The sequence below is a fragment of the Gossypium arboreum genome, unplaced genomic scaffold, assembly GCF_025698485.1.
Source record: "Gossypium arboreum isolate Shixiya-1 unplaced genomic scaffold, ASM2569848v2 Contig00716, whole genome shotgun sequence".
NCBI lineage: Eukaryota > Viridiplantae > Streptophyta > Magnoliopsida > Malvales > Malvaceae > Gossypium > Gossypium arboreum.
This window is the reverse complement of record NW_026440830.1, coordinates 1-8113: the sequence shown is the minus strand read 5'-3', so window position 1 is coordinate 8113 and position 8113 is coordinate 1. Positions and strand designations below refer to the sequence as shown.

General features: G+C 38.9%; 2 pseudogenes; both read right to left on the bottom strand.

Annotated features, from left to right (window-relative positions):
* Nucleotides 1–2551: 2551 nt before the first annotated feature.
* On the bottom strand, nucleotides 2552–5410 carry LOC128289224 (DNA-directed RNA polymerase subunit beta'-like; annotated as a pseudogene).
* Nucleotides 5399–7810, bottom strand: LOC128289223 (DNA-directed RNA polymerase subunit beta-like; annotated as a pseudogene).
* Nucleotides 7811–8113: the final 303 nt, after the last annotated feature.

Here is an 8113-nt window from a genome sequence, read left to right as displayed (position 1 = left end):
ATTCTCCGAGTCGGTTTGCCATTTCCATAAAGGATATAATTGACAGCTCGAAGTTGCATATTATCTTTTTCCTGAAATGGATCCTGGGGGAAGAGTGTTGCTAAATTTAGACCGTCCGGTATTTCATATGGGGTTACAGGTCGAACCAAAACAAAATACTTTTTCTTGGTAGGTGTGATCCGTTGACATAGATCCATTTTTTCAATTTTTTGATTCCTTAGAGTTTGTTTTGCCTGTTCCTGGTATCAAGATGCCACTGTGTCGAGATATCTTATCTCTTTCTCCGGAAAATAGATATTACCCGAAAAAATTTTCAGTTCAATCCTTTTTTTTTTTCTTTCCACTCGGACCAATCCGCCCACTTGGCTTCTTGTATTTAAAGTGATTGGGGTATCTACTCCAATGATACTATTGTTCCGTACCATTATGGAAGAAGATTCGATAAAATATGCACTTCCTCGAATGAAAAAATCGATCTACTTTCATTTGGTATTTTGGCTTAACTTTTTACTCTCGATACTCAATCACATCCTCCCTTTTGACGATTGAATGCGCCTAGAGTCCCATATTTAGTAATTCCTGAACTTTTCTTCTGTATCGAGGATCGTCAAAAAGCAAGAATATTTTTCTACGGAAAATACCATTTATGGGTATTTCCATCGAGATACCGGAATGGGAATGTAGCATTAGTTCTTTCTTGGTCTTGAATCAATTGAAATGGAATAATAAATCTATTTCTTCGTCTTTTGTTAATAAATCAGCATTCTCGTGGAGAATAGCAGAATATATGAAATCACAATGCCCAGTACCTATTATTCGATTCAATTCTGAATAATCGTAAATCCTCTTCTTTTTTTTATCCGAAAATCCGAACTAAATAAGTTGTGTCTCACTTGATCATTATTCACTGAGAATCTAGAAATATATCTTCGTTCGGCAGAAAGATAATGAATGTTTATTTGATCTTGATCCTTGTGGAGCGAAAAAGGAACTACACTGAATTTGTACGAACCCCCTGATAATATCCACAAATGGCTTGTTTTTGGTAAGAGATGGACATTTATATGTAAATTCAAGGAATGGTACACATCGGTACTCCAGTGCATTTCCTCTGAGTCAGAATAAATATGTTTTCGAACCTCTCTTTCAAATTTAAAGTGTATGTTCCCGCGCGAATCTCAGCAATCACTTGTTCTGATTCTACATATTGATCGTTTTGAACTAAAAGAAAACTTTTTGGTGGAATAGTCACCTTATGTATAATATCTTCACTCTCAATAATTACATACAAGTCCTGATAACATAAAAAGCAGGATGCCCGTGACGTGTGCGTGTAGGATGAACCAAATCCTCATTGAATTTTATTTTTCCATTAAAAGGGCGGCGACATGTTCTGCAGTACCCCTGTAAATACTCCGCCGGTATGAAAAGTTCTTAATGTTAGTTGCGTTCCGGTTCTCCAATGGATTGCCCCGCAATAATACCTACAGTCTAATTCAACCAGGTCACCATGAGTGGGGTCTGACCATAACATAATCGACAAATCCAAGATGTACTCCTACAAGTAAAGGGAGTCTGAATAGATATTGGTTGTGTTCGAAAGGCTCTGAATCGATCGACAAGCCCAAGCCCAATATCTGATTTCGAATGGCAATGCACCGCGGACCCATATATATATCGTCCGCTAATACACGACCAATTAATGTTTGATAAAATTTTTCCGGAAGCGTCCTCTTTGAGGACCTACAGAAATCCTCGGTGTGCCACAATCTGTTCTACGTACAACAATGTGTTGAACTACTTCAACAAGTCTGCGCGTAAGATATCCAGCATCTGATGTTCGTACGGCGGTATCCACAACCCCTTCGGCTCCGTAGCAAGAAATGATATATTCTGTTAAAGACAAAGTCCTTCGCGTAAATTGCTTTGAATGGGTAAATCGATCATTTGTCCTTGGGGATCCGACATTAATCCTCTCATACCTACTAATTGGTGCACTTGAGATGCATTTCCTCTAGCTCCTGAAAAGACATTATATGGACTGGTTAAACGGGTCAGTCATCCTAAAATTAGATTCATTTCTTGTCGCAAATATTCACTTGTAGCATACCATCTCAATTGATTGGCGTAATTTTCTACCGCGTACATTCTCCAAAATGATGGTGTTTTTTCCAAAATCAAACTTTGTTGTTCAGCATCTTGACCAGCCATCCCTTAGAAGGTATCGTTAAAAGATCATCAATTCCTAATGAAATGGATGTAGTAGTGGCTTGCTGGAAACCCAGAGCTTTTTATTTGATCCAGGATGTGATGTATATGCCATCCGAAGTGATTCATTAATCTGCTAATAAGTCGTTTAATGGCAGTTCCATCTATCACTTTATTGTGAAATACCAGATTGGCCTGTTCTGCCAAAATACCCCCTTATTCCGCTGAGTGGACTTCGCCAATGGGTTTGAGTCAATGATTGAAAACTTCCTTTCTCGATCTTGATTTTGGCAAGTCGGGTCAGGAACTGGGGTCCTAGTTGAACCGGAGAGACCCGAATTCATATTGGTGTCATAGAATTTTTTAGCTTAGATACCATATGATTGGGTATCATATGAGTAGGCCCGAAAAAACCCTTGTATAGCTTCTTCGATTTCTCGGTAAAGAGAAATATGACCAACAGTGGTTCGAATGTATATACAAAGAATTTTTTTTTTTAAACTTCTTACTATTAGATAATGTCCATAAATCTCATGATAGGTACCCGAAGATTCATAGTGAACTTCGATGGGAGCTTCTCTTGAAGCAATAACGCATTGCTCTAGTCGCCACCGGAGCCACAAAGGACTATCTAAATTGATTCTTTTCTGCCTATAAGCTCCAATCGCATCATAGGAATTACAAAAAAAAGGCTCCCTTGTAGACTTATAGTTATTATCGTCAATTCTTTCATTTTGATAGCTTTTTCGATTCCATGGATTATACCTATTCGCACAAATACCTCGACGATTCCCACTCGTTAATACATAGAGCCCAATAAGCATATCTTGAGTAGGTACGGAAATGGGATCCCCAATAGCTGGAGACAAGAGATTCATATGAGAAAACATAAGTAAACGAGCCTTCTGCTTGCGCCTCTAAAGATAAAGGTACATGAACTGCCATTTGATCCCCATCAAAGTCTGCATTGAATCCTTTACAAACTAATGGATGTAAAACAAATAGCGCGTCCTTCCACTAAAATAGGTTGGAATGCCTGTATACCTAATCTATGCAGAGTAGGCGCTCTATTCAGCAATACAGGATGTCCCCGCATAACTTCTTGCAGTATTTCCCATACAATCGGCCCTTTTTCCCGAATTTTACTCTTAGCAACTCCTATGTTCGGAGCAAGATGTTGTCTAATTAGACCGCGAATTACAAATGTCTGGAAAAGCTCTATTGCTATTTCATGAGGCAATCCACAGCGATGTAATGAAAGTGAGGGCCAACAACAATGACAGAACGTCCTGAATAATCGACTCGTTTGCCAAGCAAAGTCTCGCGAAATCTTCCCCTCTTGCCTTCAATTACATCTGAAAACGACTTGTAAACCTTATTATGACCGTCCCTCATTGGTTGTCCGCGGATTCCATTATCAAGAAGTGTATCCACGGCTTGTACCAATTTTTCCTGACACATTACTAATTCCCCTGGCGTAGATCTACTTGTTGTTAATAGATCGGTAAGAGTATTATTTCGATAGATAACTCTTCTATAGAGTTCATTAATATCCGAACTCATTAGTTTACCCCCATCTATCTGAATGATCGGTCTCAACTCGGGAGGAAGAACCGGTAATAGACATAAAACCATCCATTCTGGTTCTATATTTGTTCGAATAAAATGCTTAGCCAATTCCATGCGTCTAACCAAAAAATCCTTTCTTCTTCCAATTTTTCGATCTTCCCATTCATTACCCGTGAGGCCTTCTTCTCCTAATTCTTTCCATTCTACCACCGAATAATCGATAAGAATTCGCAAATCTAGATCGGCTAATTGTTCTCGAATAGCACCTGCTCCGGTAGAAATTTCGCGACTTCGAAATGTATCGAAACCTTGGGTAAAAAAGTGGATACTGTATTTCCAGGATTGAATTTCATATTCGAATGAACCTCGTAATCGTAAGAAAGTAGGTTTTTAGCGATGGCCTAGCAAAGAAAAAAATTAGATAGGTTCTGCGGATCCCCTCAAAATCGGACATGAGAGTTTCCTCTCATCCGGCTCAAGTAGTTACACCAAATAAAGATAAAGTAAAGGAGTTCTCGCTTTCAAATTCTAGAACCCCCCCAAAAAGGTCTACTCTTTACTCAAGTTCCAAGAAACATTTCATTGATTGATTCTTCTTTTATTGATTTAGATTTTCTTAATTCTTTATTCAATTCAAAATTAGGACATAAATGAAATGTGAAATTCTTGAGTAGTCTACTTCCCCTCGAATGCTGAATCCTCTTAAATTAAAGGAGTGTCATAAGGGATTTACTTGTCTATGTACCCTTCCATTCGATCTCTTAGGTCCTGCGGTACCTCGACGATTATACCACGATGCCCTTAACTTAAAGCCTAAGCCTATATGCGATGTATAGACTCCTGCAACCATGACATATTTGTTTCCTTGAACATAATTTCATTTCTTTCTAAAAGAACTAAAAGAAATGAGAACGGTTAATTCCACAAAAAAAGAAGTCTTTTTTTCACGAGGTACAACTCAAAATTCCTAGTTATTTATTTTTACTGACTCGACCATAGACCAATTCCCTTTTTATTTGGGAGTATTGAATACGCCCATAATTCTGAGCTTCATGTTACTCTTCCCAAGAGACATGTCAGATCCAGGGCATCCCAATTCGATTGAATGGGATGACAGTTTCTCATTCCTAATCTGTAAAATAATAATTTCGATCAAATCACACATCGCAGTATACTAGACCCTCTAATTCTTTAAGAGGTTTGTCTAAAAGATTGGCGATATAACTAGGAAGACGTTTCAAATACCATACATGAGTTACTGGACATGCCAGCCTTATGTATCCCATTTGATATCTTCGTATCCGAGAATCAACAAATTCAACTCCGCATTGTTCACAAAATTTAGGGCCCTCCTTTTGATTTCCAATTACTCGATAATTTCCACAAGCGCAAATTCCACTTTTTATAGGTCCAAAAATTCTTTCACAAAATAATCCATCCTTTTCCGGTTTATTGGTTTTGTAATGAAAAGTATAGGGTTTTGTCACCTCTCCAACGGTTTCTCCATTAGGTAGGATTTTCTTGGCCCAAGCACTTATTTGTTGGGGAGAAACTGATCCAATTCGGAGTTGTTGATGTTTATATCGGTCGATCATAGAAGAAAAATTCTGATTCATTCCGATTAAGCTTCCTTCCTATTAATCTGGAAGTTCTTCTCAGATACAAGGAAATGATTCAGTTCCAGAGCCAAAGATCGTAATTCTCGGACGAGCAATCGAAAAGATTCTGGAGCATCTTCGGTTTAGGTATTGTTCCTCCAATGATCGTAGTCCCAAGTACTTTTGGCGAGCTCTAATATGATCAGATTTATAAGTAAGCATTTCTTGTAAAATATGAGCAACACCAAATCCTCTAGAGCCCAAACTCCATTTCTCCTACCCGTTGTCCTCCTTGCTTGGACCTTCCTCTAAGTGGTTGTTGTGTAACAAGTGCATAATGTCCACTGGAACGCCCATGTATTTTATCATCAACTTGATGAATTAATTTCAAGATATAAGGTTTTCCTATTATAACAGGTTGCTCAAAGGGGCCTCCCGTTCTTCCATCAAATATTCGGCTTTTTTCCTGGATATTCGGGTTCAAATACCCATGGATTCGCTGTTTGCTTACTGGCTTGATATAATTCGGAAAACACTAGTTTTCTCGAAGCCTCTTGTTCATATCTCTCATCAAATGGTGCTATTCGATAATGTCTATCTAGTAGACTCCCTGCTAACCCAAGCGAGCATTCAAATAGCTGTCCTACATTCATTCGTGAAGGTACTCCTAATGGGTTGAAGACCATATCAACAGGTCTTCCGTCTTGCAAATAAGGCATATCCTGTCTAGGTAAAATTTTTGAAATGATCCCTTTATTTCCATGCCTTCCGGCTACTTTATCGCCTACTTTGATTTCGCGTTTCTGTGAAATATAGACACGAATCGTTTCCGGATTATAACTAGAACCCCCTTTTTTCTGGACCCATCTCACATCGATGACTCGACCCCTCCCACCTATAGGTAATTTTAGACAGGTTTCCTTTGAAGTGGATACCTGAATCCCAAGTATGGCCCGTAATAATCTATCTTCTGGAGCATACGATGATTCTTTCGCCACCTGAGGCGTTAATTTACTTCCTACTAAAATATCGCCTGTCTCCACCCAAGATCCCAGCATCACAATTCCATTTTTGTCTAAATTGCGGAGTAAATGGGCTTCTAGGTGCGGTATTTCGTTAGTGATTCTTTCAGGACCTTGGCTTGTCACATGAGTCTGAATTTCATATTTTCGTATGTGAAAAGAAGTATAAATATCTTCATATACTAGACGCTCGCTAATGAGTACCGCATCCTCAAAAATTGTAACCTTCCCATGGCATATAAGCTACTAGTACGTTTTTGCCCAAAGCGAGTTCGCCACCAACCGTAGCGGCACCGTCCGCTAAAATTTGCCCCTTTTTAATGCATTTACCCCGCCGAACCCGGGCAGTTTGATGCATACAAGTATTTTTGTTGGAACGTTGATACATAACTAATGGAATGCCTAGAGCATCTCCATTGCCCGATAAAATAATCTTGTCAGTATCGGTGGAAATGATCTTTCCCTCGTGATCGGCTATAGCGGGAACTCCTGAATCTAGAGCCACTTGGCGTTCCAACCCAGTTCCAACAATGCACTCTCGGAACGAGAAAGCGGAACTGCTTGGCGTTGCATATTAGAACTCATTAAAGCCCGATCTCGCGTCTATTATGCTCGATAAAAGGAATGAGGAAGCTCCAATAGAAAAATATTGAAAAGGAAAAATACTTCGAAGATGAACTTGTTCCCATGCAATATCAGGAATTCTTTGCGGTATCGAGCCGAACAACCTGTTCTTCCTGAATAATTCTGATTCAAGGCCAAAGATTTTCCTGCCGCTACCATATAATATTCATCTCGACTTGGGGATAAATAAAGCATCTGTGCTTTTTTGATCTCAAAGATTTTATAAATGGACTTTCTAGAGACCCCCCAATGACCAATCCTGGCATGAATTGCTAAGGATCCGATAAGTCCAACATTGATCCCTTCAGACGTGTCAATTGGGCAAATGCGTCCAGTGACTAGGATGATATCTCTGCATCCGAAATAGCAGGTTCGCCCGGTCAATCCTCCAAATAACTCATTCCCCATGCACTATTTGAAATGGATTTGTTCGATCCAAAAACTTGAGACAATGGGGTAATCCGAAAAAGGATTCATAAGTGGTTGTTAATGTGAGCCCGAAGTTACCAAATTCTGGAGGAGTCGGTATCAATTTATGCCTAATTGCTCCGCATATAGTTCCTCTAACTACATTTTCTAAACGAACCAGAGCCAATCTGAATTGATCTTGTAAGAGATCCATAGAACGAATACGCTTATTTTTCAAATGATTCATATCGTCAAGTGTACCCATTCCAAATTTCATTCCAATCAAACGATCCGCAGCTGCCAATATATCTCGCGGTAAAAAAATGTATTGTTCTGAGGTATATTAAGATTCAATCTCTGGTTCATATTTCGTCGACCAATCCTTCCTAATTCACATCTTTGCTGAAAGAATTTCTTTGTAATTCCTTAACAAGGATTCAGAAAATACCGGATCCCCGCCTACACAAGAAAATTGTTGATAAAACTCCAAAATGGCATTTTCTTTTGACCCAATTTTTTTTTTTCCTTATCGGTCAGGAAAGACAAGAAAACTCAGGGTAGCAAACATTCTCTAGAATTTTCTTAGATTCGAACCCATAGCTGATGATAGAACTAGAATAGATATTTTTTTTCCTACTTACACGAGCCCATATCCTTGCTTTTCTATCAATCTCTAATTCTAAC